Source organism: Phyllobates terribilis, unplaced genomic scaffold (genome assembly GCF_046119375.1).
Source record: "Phyllobates terribilis strain yellow unplaced genomic scaffold, ASM4611937v1 Scaffold_17__1_contigs__length_24005725, whole genome shotgun sequence".
Taxonomy (NCBI): Eukaryota; Metazoa; Chordata; class Amphibia; order Anura; family Dendrobatidae; genus Phyllobates; species Phyllobates terribilis.
This window is the reverse complement of record NW_027362777.1, coordinates 14222180-14234253: the sequence shown is the minus strand read 5'-3', so window position 1 is coordinate 14234253 and position 12074 is coordinate 14222180. Positions and strand designations below refer to the sequence as shown.

The following is a 12074-nucleotide window of genomic DNA, read 5'->3' as shown; positions in this document are numbered from 1 at the left end:
TTTCTTTCTTTCTCAGGATATGCCAAACTGTAGATTTTGCCACTCCTAATATTGTAGCAATTTCTCGGATGGTTTTTTTCTGTTTTTGCAGCTTAAGGATGGCTTGTTTCACCTGCATGGAGAGCTCCTTTGACCGCATGTTTACTTCACAGCAAAACCTTCCAAATGCAAGCACCACACATCAAATCAACTCCAGGCCTTTTATCTGCTTAATTGAGAATGACCTAACGAAGAGATTGCCCACACCTGTCCATGAAATAGCCTTGGAGTCAATTGTCCAATTACTTTTGGTCCCTTTAAAAACAGGGTGGCACATGTTAAGGAGCTGAAACTCCTAAACCTTTCATCCAATTTTAATGTGGATACCCTCAAATGAAAGCTGAAAGTCTGAACTTCAACTGCATCTGAATTGTTTTGTTTAAAATTCATTGTGGTAATGTCTAGAACCAAAATTAGAAAAATGTTGTCTCTGTCCAAATATATATGGACCTAACTGTATATGTGTTTTGAGATGCAGTATTTGCATGTCATTTAACGGAGATTAATTTTCTTTCATTATCATGGTATTTATTTTGTATTCTTTATGTTGCAGAACGGCTTCTCCTTATTTTAATCACTGATCATCATCCTCCACGGCTCACAGGCTGATCCACTTACACCTGTTCACCTCCTGTCATATTTCCAGGCTTATTATTCTTTTGTCCTATAGTCCTGCACGGCTTCCATCCCTCATCCCACAGTGGAACGCAAACTCCCCTGTTCTGGAACGCACTCCACCCACTCAGAACACAGTCTTCCTGCTGTTGGAACGCATTACACAGCCAAATCCGACACTATACGGCTGTACACTATTATCTGGGCACATGGCAGGTTAAGAAAGGAAGATGCGACATTTAGCTATTTGAATGCAGATCTTGCTGGAATAGTTTGCAGACACAATGTATAGAGAGCACTATTCATGGTCACCTGGCAGCTCAAAAGATGGCCACCATAAACAGGATTGGTGCTATCTACTCCAATTTCCATATCCGAAGGATTGTCTTGCTCATCACCCTTTAACCCCTTCACGACATTGGACTTATCCATACATCCAGGTCAGTAAGTACTTACCTACCTTGGATGTATAGATATGCCCAGTTGATTCTGCGTGCACAGGAGCTGGGCACGCACGATGGCCGCCGGGTGTCAGTTGATCTGACAGCTACACCTCAACTGTTCTCAGAATCATTGTAGGGTATTAGTAATTTATTAACTAATTCCCGTAAGGCAAATAATCCCTCAACTCAAGATTCTCTATTAATATATATATTTACCAATAACAATAAAAGAAAATGTGTGCAATTTTAAAATTACAATGAATGTGTGGTCTTTATATGGTCTTGATGTAAAGCGTTCTAATTTATTATTGGAGATAAAGACAAAAAGCCGGCACCTGTGTATTTCAGAGCCTCCTTAAGCAGCAATGTTACAAAAGCAGTCAGGACACCTCATCCCACACAAGCCGGACGCATATCTGAATGGAAACAGTGAGCAATCGTCTGTCAGTAAGAGGATAGATAGCACTCACTGACTGTAAAAATACCAGTCTTTATTTCATCACTTTAAAACCTAAGAGCGGGGGAGTATGTGGAACATATCGTGGATGACAGCCATTTCATGCTTCCTTGCGCTTCTACGGGTCTCAAGATGAATGCTATCTATCTTCTTACTGACACGTTCTAATTAGTGATGAGCGAGCATGCTCGTTACTCGAGATTTACGAGCATGCTCGGGCGAGCACCTAGTATCTTCAGAGTGCTCGGAGTTATGTTTGAATCACTCCCGTGTGCATGATTAGCAGGCATTTCTCACATGTATTAAAGCTGTCAAACAGTTGCAAATCATGCACACGGGAGTGATTCAACCATATCACCGAGCACTCTGAAGATACTCGGTGCTCGCCCAAGCATGCTCGCTGAAAGGGTTAACAGAACATACTCGCTCATCACTGGTTCTAATTTATTAATTTGTCACCAGTAACAGAAACTATATTATCTTTTCCATGGTATCACCTATATTCATTGATAATGAGCACGTCCACTAGAGGGCGTCTCCTACTAGTTCGACGTTGTCTCACTGTCAATAGTTTATAATGAGGGACTAAGCACTTTTTGGTAGCACAGAGGCTCTGGAATAGTGAGAATGGCTTCTCGCTCCCCAAAAGAAATTTAGCAAATTCTGCTCTCCCAAATGCAAATGCTCCCATCCCTTCTGAGCACCACGGTGTGCCCAAATCGCGGTTAGCGTCCATATGTTTGGCATTTCTGTAGCGATGAAAGTTGGCCTAATTAACGGGTGCATGTCTCCAGAAGTATGAGCTAGGCACAATGTACAGGCACTACAACTTACTGGTCACTACAACGTACTAGGCACTACAAAGGTAGTTTGCAATTTTCACTCTGCAACATCCACTGCTGCTTGTTTCTGGAAAAGAAAAACATCTACACTACACCTGTAGATAAAATCCCAAAGGGGTTTATTTTCCAAAATGGGGTCACTTGAGGGGGGATTCTGCTCTTCTAGCACTTAGGGGCTTTGTATATGGAGTCCTGCGCTCTAGGAGGCAAATAGTGCTCTGTCCTTCCCGAGTCTCTGTGTGGCTAACCAGTACTGTACAGCCACATGTGCACATGTGGGGTATTTCTACATTGAGCAGAATTTGTGGGATTAATTTTGGTGCCATTTTTATCCATTTCCCAGTGTGAAAATGTAAAATCAAGGGCTAAAACAAGATTTTAGTGGGAAAAATTATATTATTTTTTCTTCACTGCCCAATAGTATAAAATTCTGTAACCCCCCTGTGGTGTCAATATGATCACTGCACCCCTAGATGAATTCATTGAGAGGTTTAGTTTGTAAAATAGGGTCTCTTACGGGGGAGGTTCTATTGTTCTGGCACCTCAGGGGCTCTGCCAATGGGATATGGCACACTCAAGCCAGCCCAGCAAAATCTGACCTCCAATATGGCACTTTTTCCCTTCTGAGCTTTGCACTGTGCCTCAAAAGTAGTTTTCTTCCACATATGGGGTATCGGCATACTCAGGAGAAATTACACAACAAATTTTGGGGTCCATTTTATCCCGCTATCCTTGTAAAAATGAAAAAAATTAGGGCTAAAACAACATTTTTGTGGGAAAAATATATATTTTTCATTTTCACAGATCAACGTTGTAAAATTCTGTGAAGCACTTGTGGTTTCAATGTGCTCACCACACATCTAGATAAGTTCCTTGAGGGGTCAGGTTTTCAAAAAGAGGTCACTTGTGGTAGTTTTTCACTGTTTAGGCAAATCAAGGGATCTCCAAATGCGACATGACACTCGCGGACCTGAAAGGTCTTGGAATTACTGTTGCAGAAGTTCCTTCAGTTGCTTAGCTCTTGCAGCCTCCGTTCTGTCGGTAAACTTCCTCTCCTGCTCTTCACCGGTCACATAGATCAGTGCAGAGCAGAAGAATAGACAGCAGCTCTTTCTGTGATTGGGGAGGATGCAGTATCAGCTTTCTCCTCCATCACAGGAAGCTACCTTCGGACTATAAGACACACACACTTTTTAACAAGAATTTTTCTTGTTAAAAAATGCATTTTATAGTCCAAATAATATGGTAGATAAATTCCTTAAGGGATCTAGTTTCATAGAATCATAGAATCATAGAATGGTAGAGTTGGAAGGGACCTCCTGGGTCATCTGGTCCAACCCCCTGCTCAAAGCAGGATTCACTAGATCATCTCAGACAGATGTCTGTCCAGCCTCTGTTTGAAGACGTCCATTGAAGGGGAACTCACCACCTCTCGTGGCAGCCTGTTCCACTCATTAATCACCCTAACTGTCAAAAAGTTTTTTCTAATATCTAATCTGTGTCTCCTCCCATTTAGTTTCATCCCATTGCTTCTAGTCTTTCCTTGTGCAAATCAGAATAAAGATGATCCTTCTACAATGTGACAGCCCTTGACATATTTGTAGACAGCTATTAAGTCTCCTCTCAGTCTTCTTTTTTGCAAGCTAAACATTCCCAAATCCTGCAACCGTTCCTCATAGGACATGGTTTGCAGACCAGTCACCATTCTGGTCGCTCTTCTCTGAACTTGCTCCAGTTTGTCTATGTCTTTTTTAAAATGTGGTGCCCAAAACTGTACACAGTATTCCAGATGAGGTCTGACCAAAGAGGAGTAAAGACCGATAATGACTTCACGTGATCTAGACTGTATGCTTCTGTTAATACATCCCAGAATTGTATTTGCCTTTTTTGCTGCTGCATCACACTGTTGACTCATGTTCAGTCTATGATCTATTAGTATACCTAAGTCTTTTTCACATGTACTGTTGCTTAGCTCTACTCCTCCCATTCTGTATATGCTTTTTTCATTTTTATTGCCCAGATGTAGTACTTTGCATTTTTCCCTGTTAAAAACCATTCTGTTGGTTGCTGCCCTTTGCTCCAGTTTATTTAGGTCTTTTTGAATCCTCTCTCTCTCTTCTCTAGTATTAGCTATCCCTCCTAGCTTTGTGTCATCAGCAAATTTAATCAGTTTACCCTCAATTCCTTCATCTAAATCATTGATAAAGATGTTGAACAATACAGGTCCCAGGACGGAGCCCTGTGGTACCCCACTTGAGACATTCATCCAGCTGGATGTGAAGCCATTTACAACCACCCTTTGAGTCCGATCACTAAGCCAGTTATGAATCCACCTAACAGTTGCCTGGTCCATTGCATACTTGGTCATTTTTTCAATAAGGATGGTGTGAGATACTTTGTCAAATGCTTTGCTGAAGTCAAGATATACTATATCTACAGCATTTCCCTGATCCACCCAGTCAGTGATTCTGTCATAGAAGGAAATTAAGTTAGTCTGACATGACTTGTTAGTTACAAACCCGTGCTGACTCTGGTTAATCACTTCATTCTTATCCATGTACTTACATACATGTTTAATAATTTGTTCAAAGATCTTTCCTGGTATAGAAGTCAGACTCACCGGCCTATAGTTCCCTGGGTCCACCTTCTTCCCCTTTTTGAAGATAGGAACAACATTTGCTCTTCTCCAGTCTTCTGGGACTTCTCCTGTTCTCCAAGAATTTTCAAAGATTATGGAGAGTGGTTCTAAAATTTCTTCTACAATCTCCTTCAGTACTCTGGGGTGTAATTCATCTGGACCTGGAGACTTGAACTCATTTATGTTAGCTAAATATTCCCTCACAATCTTTCTGTTTACTGATAACTTGGATTCCTCTATTCCTTTAAAAGGACAGTGAAGATCAGTTGATGTTACATTTTCTTTCTGAGAGAAAACAGATGCAAAATAGGAATTAAAAAGTTCGGCCTTCTCAACATCCTCTCTTACCATTTCTCCATTTTCATCCTGTAAAAATCCTATAGCATCTTTGACTTTTCTTTTACTTTTGACATACCCCCAAAATCCTTTTTTATTGCTTTTGACATCTCTTGCAAGCCTTAATTCATTGTCAGCTTTAGCTAACCTGATGCGTGCCCTGCAGGATCTGCAGACTGCATTATAATCTTCTTTAGATATGCCTCCCTCTTTCCATTTAATAAACATTTCTTTCTTTCTTTTTAGCATGTGTTTAAGTTCTGTGTTCATCCATCCTGGTTTCCTTAAATGCTTCCCATTCTTCCTACTTTTCGGGATTGTTAACGATTGTGCTTTGAGAATCTCATTTTTAAAAATTTCCCATCCTTCCTGGACATTTTTGTCCTTAAGGACATCCAGCCATTGGATCCCTCCTATTCTCTTTATGAGTCTCTTAAAATCTGCCTTTCTAAAATCTAACCTTGAAGTTTGAGTCTTCACATGTCTTCCTCCTCTAGTTATCCAAAATTCTATAATAGCATGATCGCTGCCTCCTAGGGTCCCAGCCACCTTTACCTCCTCAACCATTTCCTCCCTGTTTATAAGGATTAGATCCAAAGTAGCAGATCCCCTTGTTTTCTCCCCTACCTTTTGGAAGATAAAGTTGTCAGCAAGAGAGGATAAGAATTTGCTTGACCTGTTAGTTTTACTTGAGAGAGATTCCCAACAAATGTCTGGATAGTTGAAATCTCCCATGACCACTACGTCATATTTTTTGGAGAACTTGGTCATTTGAAACATAAAGAGTTCATCCATATCTTCAGCTTGCCCAGGTGGCCTGTAGTAAATGCCTACAATGGTGTCCTTTCCGTTGTTCTCTCCTTGTATTCTTACCCAAACAGTTTCCACAGAACTCCCAGTCTCTGAAGCTTCAATCTCTGTGCAGATATACGCTTTTCTAATATACAATGCGACACCTCCTCCTCGTTTATCAAGTCTGTTTCTTGCAAACAAGTTGTATCCTTTTAGCCTTTTATTCCAATCATGTGTATCGTCCCACCAAGTTTTAGTGATTCCAATGACATCATATTCCTTTTCCTGCATTAGTAGTTCCAATTCTCCTTGTTTGTTGCCCATGCTTTGTGCATTTGTATAAAAACATTTTAGTTTGTGATTGGTTTCTCTTCCTCCCATATTTTTATTATTTAAATTGTTTTGTCTTTGTTCTTCCTTTCCACTTCCAGTAGCAGAGATCTCAATAGTATTTGTCAGCTGTATGGCTTTTTCTGGCCTTTTGCTTCCCTTCCCACATTGTTCTAGTTTAAAGCTCTTCTGATGAGTGTAGCAAGGCGACTTCCAAATACATGTTTTCCAGTCTTCGTAAGGTGCACCCCATCTCTAGCAAGTAGTCCATCGTATAGGTAATTCATTCCGTGATCCAGAAATCCAAATCCTTGTTGACGGCACCATCGAAGTAGCCAGTTGTTCACCTGTAGAATCTTATTCCACCTCATTGTTCCATGGCCATCCACTGGGAGGATGGATGAGAAGACCACCTGCGCTCCCAATTCTTTCACTTTCTTGCCTAAGTCTTCAAAGTCACTGCAGATGGTTTCCAGGTCCTTTCTTGCGGTGTCATTTGTCCCCACATGTATTAGCAGGAATGGGTAGTGATCTGTAGGTCTGAAGAGTCTTGATATCCTGTCAGACACATCTTTAATTTTTGCTCCTGGAAGACAGCACATTTCTCTTGAGGTTATGTCTGGTCTGCAGATAGCGGCCTCTGTTCCTCTTAACAGGGAATCCCCCATGACCACCACTCTCCGTTTTTTCTTCACAACATTCTTCTTTCTCCATCCAGGAGGATTCTGAGGGCTTACCAGGTTATTCATTGCTGGCAAAGTCTTATTTTGCTGTATTTCTTCATGGTTCTCCTGCGTGAGAGCCTGGTACTGGTTCCAGATCAGTATGGGTGCTGACTGCCTCTCGATCCTTCTGCTTCTGTGGGTCACATGCTTCCATTCCTCTGTTTCGTCAGGTGCAGTTCGAATTTCTTCTCTTTCTGAATCATGAAGAGATAATTCTGCTCTGTCTAAGAACTCTTCACCTTCCTTAATGATTTTCAAGGTAGTTAACCTCTCTTCTAGATTTCGCAACTTTTCCTCCAACAGGGACACAAGCTTGCATTTCTGGCATGTGAAGTTTGGCTTTTCCACTGGCAAGTCTGTGAACATGTAGCAGGATATGCAGCTCACCAAATGGCTCCTGGACTCTTCCATGTTCTTATTGTTAATGTTCTGAAAACAGTGAAAAAAGCTTAAAAAAAAAGCTTCAAAATGGGGCAAAAAAACATTTTTGAGGGAAAAATTAGATTTTCTGTATTTTCACGGCTCAACATTATAAACTTCTGTGAAGAACATGGGGGTTCAATGTGCTCACCATACTTCTAGATAAGTTCCTTGAGGGGTCTAGGTTCCAAAATGGTGTCACTTGTGGGGTGTTTCCACTGTTTAGGCACATCAGGGGCTCTCCAATCGCGACATGGCGTCCACAAATTTTACATTTAAAAAGTCAAATGGCGATCCTTTTCTTCTGAGCCCTGCCATGCACCCAAACAGTTGTTTTCCCCCACGTGGGGTATCAGCATGCTCAAGAGAAAATGCACAACACATTTTGGGATCCATTTTCTCCTGTTACACTTTGTGAAACTAAAAATTTCCTTCCACATTCCATTAATTCCTGTGAAACACCTGAAGGGTTACTAAACTTCTTGAATGTGGTTTTGAGCCCCTTAATGGGTGCAGTTTTTAGAATGGTGTCACTTTTGGGTATTTTCTGTCATATGCGTATTGACAAATAACCGAGAGGGTAAAAAAAACCCTGGTTGAGGGGTGTATAAAAGATGTCTTTTATTACTGTTTTACTAAAATGTGGTAAAGAAGTAAATTAAAACTACACTAGTTTTGTCTGTGCACTTACTATGATATTAAGTCTCTAGAAACTGTATAGTATTAGGATACATCTGATATCATGAGCTCATTAAATTCATTATAGTTTTCCTCTATGTCTGCAGTTCATAGATTAGTTGATCACTTTATTTATTAGGACATACACAGGTTCCCTAGTGCTGCCGAAAATATATACATAGCCACCCCAACAATTTTCACCATGTTTGGCTTCCTCAGGGGGCTGGGGCTATTAGTGGCTGGACAGAGCCTGCGCCGCCCAGAGCTTCTTCTCCCGACGTCTCTTCCATCACTAGCACTGCCTGCAGAATGTATAAACGGTAATTACTTACCGGTAATTTGATTTTCCTGAAACCCATGACAGCACCATACAACAGAGTAGGATCCGCCCATTACTGGACAGGAAGCCCTGAGCACAAAATAAAAAGGCAACTCTCACTTCCTCCTTCAATGTGGTTTCCAGGAGTCAAGTAAGAGTCACCCAATTCATCATCATTTTTATTTATACATTCACTCAAGCACATTCTTCATTGTGAGAAGAGAAGACTAAGAACCATCAACCAAAAGCCAGAGGGAGGGAAAATTAGGATGCTGTCATGGGTTTCAGGAAAATCAAATTACCGGTAAGTGATTATCGTTTTTCCCTTCCCCCATGACAGCACCATACGAGAGACAATAGCAATGGAGCCCTTCAATAGGGAGGGAGCACCCATGTAGGATCTTACACCTGAAGAAAGATCCCCGAAATATCCTAGTTCAACAGATTGTGAATTTTTTAGATATCATTCAGTCTTCCTTCTTGAAGCACTATCAACATAATCTCTATCGATTTGGAGCTTAAACCAAAAGCACCTACAAGAGTAAAAAGGATTTTTACAACACTCTTTCCTCTTTATCTCCCAGAGAATGGTCTATATTTAGAGACTTCACTTATATACATGGTTGAATATCTTTCACAGATTTGATTAGATATTCTGTTTTCATTAAATCAACTAACCAACAACTGAAGTATATAAGAACTGGTACTAGGACACAGCGTGTAATAGAAGCAGAAGTTAATCGATTCAGGGAACCTGGTAACCTTAACCAGGCTTTGACTAGGGTTTCTACTTTAATATTGTTGGCATTTTCAATTGAAGGCCCCACTTAAGCCCAAGATCTGGGCCCTAAACCCTTTCTAGGGTCAATGATCACATAATTATTCAAAACTACCCAACTCTATGCTACCAAGAGTAGATAGAGCATCCCAGATTGCCAAAATGGGGATCTCAAAACCAGCAGAAATATTTAGTACTTTATATCCCTTAAGATGTAATGTTAAGTCCCCCCAAGAAATGTATTTAAGCCGAACGGACACTTATAGTTTGAGATTTCCATCCTGGGGAGTTTCTGGCTACCACAATCTAGCCAAGTACCAAGAGCTAATACAACTAGAAAGGGTAAGAGACAGATCTGAGCTATTCCAAAAGAAAAGTCACAATCCACCGTTCATGCAGGAATGATCGTATTTACGCTATTCCCCTATAATAGCATTAATTCTGCAACTTTATAATCCAACCATGGAGATTGTTAGATTAAAATAGTTCAGATGCAAAATAGTTTAGTTTTCAAGCAAAGAAACTAAGTAAACCGAGTGATAACCATCACCTCTGATACACTTTTTTTTTTTCCGAAGCAACTCATTCAGAAAGAGATCTAGATCTCTTATGGTATTGGTCAAATCTCAGATGGTCTTAAGCTAAGGTATTAGCATTCCGGCCCGTTAAACATGTACCTTAAGTATGTATCATCCTGTGCTTGAGTAATAATCAGAACGGTCTTACCTCAGTGTGAAGGCATTCGTCTAAACTAGCTAAGATGCTTCTCCTTCACCACAGGAGTCTCACGGATACGGGGACATTTTAACTCATCTACTGATTCCTCCTTTTATAAGTTTATTGCAGAGTTGCAGTCTTACCAGTCCAAGAGAGCACTGACTGGATATTTAACCAACTTGCCACTTAGTTGAGTCTACCAGTTTATGACTTTAATCGCAAGAATACATAGTGTAATATGGTTCCATTGACTAGCCGTGAGGCTCAATATGCAAGCCATGAGGCTCAATATGCAAGCCATGAGGCCTAGCCGCGAGGCTCAATATGCAAGCCATGAGGCCTAGCCGCGAGGCTTAATACGCAAGCCATGAGGCCTAGCCGTGAGGCTCAATGCACAAGCCATGAGGCCTAGCCGTGAGGCTCAATGCACAAGCCATGAGGCCTAGCCGTGAGGCTCAATACACAAGCCATGAGGCCTAGCCGTGAGGCTCAATACACAAGCCATGAGGCCTAGCCGTGAGGCTCAATACACAAGCCATGAGGCCTAGCCGTGAGGCTCAATACACAAGCCATGAGGCCTAACCGTGGGGTTCAATACGCAAACCATGAGGCTCAATACACAAGCCATGAGGCCTAACCGTGAGGCACAATACGCAAGCCATGAGGCCTAGCCGTGGGGTTCAATACGCAAGCCATGAGGCTCAATACACAAGCCATGAGGCCTAACCGTGAGGCTTCATACACAAGCCATGAGGCTTAGCTGTGAGGCTCAATACGCAAGCCATGAGGCCTAGCCATGATGCTCAATGCGCAAGCCATGAGGTCTAGCCGTGAGGCTCAATACACAAGCCATGAGGCTCAATGCACAAGCCATGAGGCCTAACCATGAGGCTCAATTTACAAGCCATGAGGCCTAGGCCAAACAAACGTAGGTAGGTACGGAATCATTAAATTTAGATTCTTCCAGGCTGATGTTATCATTTCAGCGCCCAACTGGGCCCCTGCTCATTGCCACTCACTAGAGGTAGCTATAGAACTCAGCATGGTGTTCCATGATTCACTGGTCTTCCATGATTTACGGCTGCTCCAGCCGTGAGCTAAAGGCTTCTACATCCTTGAGGACAGGAAACCACATAGAAGGAGGAAGTGGGAGTTTCCTTTTTATTTTGTGCTCAGGACTTCCTGTCAGGTAATAGGGGCAGATCCTACTCTCTCGTATGGTGCTGTCATGGGGGAAGGGAAAAAGGTGGCTCCTGGTGACAGAAGCAGATGTCACAGTAGGAGATACCAGAGGAGATAGGACACACCACTTGCAGAAGCTCTTATATGACACAATGGCAGAAAACGAGAGCAGTAGAAATCACCATAAAGTGGCTCCATTTTGGAAATTATAACCCCCAGTGAATTAATCTATAGGAGTAGTGACTATTTTGACTCCAAAGCCACTTTTCTGAAATTAGCACGCATGGATGTTGGAGATTGAAAATTACAAATATATCATTTTATTACTCAATACATAGTGCCCAGATTGTGCCCCAGGAGACACAGACACTGTAAATTAAGTGGGTTCTTCTCACTATAGTAATGCCAAATACATGGATGATAAATGTGGTTTGGGCGCACTGCAAGGCTCAGAAGCGAGGGGGAGATTTGACGTTGAGAGATAAGATATTGCTGGATTGGTTTATGGAAGCCATGTTGCTTTTCAAGAGCCTTTCAGCCACTAATAAAGTGGAAACTTCTGTTTTTCAGATGATGGACCTGAGTGGGGACATTGTTTGGTGGCTTTTTATTCCATATATGGGAAGCAGAATGAACAAACAGTTGAACACCACGCTCCACTGGTTCATGCTATGAGGTTTTCTTTTAGACTGTGAACTGTCATTGTCTTGGTGAATAATTCATTTTTTTGCATAACTTCCCATTTTTACGGACAGTTTAAGTA

At 41.5% G+C, this 12074-nt stretch overlaps 2 protein-coding genes across 2 annotated transcripts in view; one reads left to right on the top strand and one right to left on the bottom strand.

The window, feature by feature from the left end:
- LOC141176198 (gastrula zinc finger protein XlCGF66.1-like) overlaps positions 1 to 12074 on the bottom strand; it is an 83048-nt gene that overhangs the window by 53399 nt on the left and 17575 nt on the right. The window lies entirely within an intron of this gene.
- Positions 1 to 12074, top strand: part of LOC141176100 (uncharacterized) — a 30928-nt gene that overhangs the window by 14747 nt on the left and 4107 nt on the right. The gene's annotated exons all lie outside the window — the stretch shown is intronic.